Genomic DNA, 1,394 nt, shown 5'->3' with positions numbered 1-1,394 from the left:
GGTTAGGGGCAATCAGGCAGGCAGGCAGGTGAGCGGTTAGGAGCCAGTGGTCCTGGATTGTGAGAGGGATGTCTGACTGCTGGTTTAGGCCCTAAACCAGCAGTCGGACATCCCCCGAGGGGTCCCAGATTGGAGAGGGTGCAGGTCGGGCTGAGGGACACCCCCCACCTGTGCATGAATTTCGTGCACCGGGCCACTAGTTTAATAATGATAATGTCTATAATTGCTTTTATTGTTAGTGCATATATGTGCCAAAGGTTTTATATGTGTTGCTTAATTCTGAGAAATATTCTTCCAAGATATGTGCTAAAATTATACCCATTTTTTTAGGTGAGATTGCTGAGGATAAAGGATGTTAAATAATTCAGAGCCAGAATATAATATTGAATTAATTTAAAACTGTAAAGCCCCTGCTCTTATGCCCTATATTCTCCAGCCTCTGTTCACATTTACACTGTTGTAAAATTTGAAGGGTCCACAGCATATCAAAGATGAAAGAAAGTATGACCATTCCCTTTTTAACTATACTTAATAATGCAATTTATTTCTACAGATTCTTATGGTTTACAAATCACTTTCATGTTTGAATGTGGCCTTATTTAATGTTTATAAGAAATACTAGAAGCCCATTGCATGAAGATTCGCACACTTGGCCTTCCTTCCCCTGTCTGCCGGCACTGGTTTTCCTCCGACACCAGGGACCCAAGCCTTTGGTCCAGCCGTAGTGGAGAAGCCAAGCCTCTTCAGTCTCCAGTCTTCAGTCTTCAGTCTTCAGTCTTTGCTCTGTGCCTGTGTATGCAAATTAACTGCCATATTTGTTGGGTTAATTTGCATAGTCACTCTGATTGGCTGGTGGGCATAGTGGAGTGACACCAATCTGCATGTTTCTCTTTTATTAGTGTAGATGTCAAATTCAATAACTATTTTATAGAGAAAGAGGCTGACCTTAATGAGCCATAGGACTTGCCAAGATATTGCAGTTGGGCATGAGCATTTGGGGTTAATCTGAACCTCTAAACAGGACTCTGATCATTCATCTACAACTTCAGCATGGCTTGCCATTTTAATTACCTCTCACTGCAGTTTTCCTAATATTTTTCTTTAAATCACTCCTCTCTCTCTCTCTTTTTTTAAAATTAAATCTTTATTGCTCACATTATTACAGTTGTTCCTCTTTTTTCCCCCATAGCTCCCCTCCACCGGGTTCCCACCCCACCCTTCGTCCTCACACCCCCACCCCCACTGTCTTCATTCATAGGTGCACAATTTTTGTCCAGTCTCTTCCCGCATCCCCCACACCCCTTTCCCCCCCAAGAATAGTCAGTCCACTCCCTTTCTATGCCCCTGATTCTATTATAATCACCAGTTTATTCTGTTCATCAGATTATTTATTC

Source organism: Myotis brandtii, unplaced genomic scaffold, assembly GCF_000412655.1.
Source record: "Myotis brandtii unplaced genomic scaffold, ASM41265v1 scaffold179, whole genome shotgun sequence".
Taxonomy (NCBI): Eukaryota; Metazoa; Chordata; class Mammalia; order Chiroptera; family Vespertilionidae; genus Myotis; species Myotis brandtii.
This window is presented reverse-complemented; position numbering follows the sequence as displayed.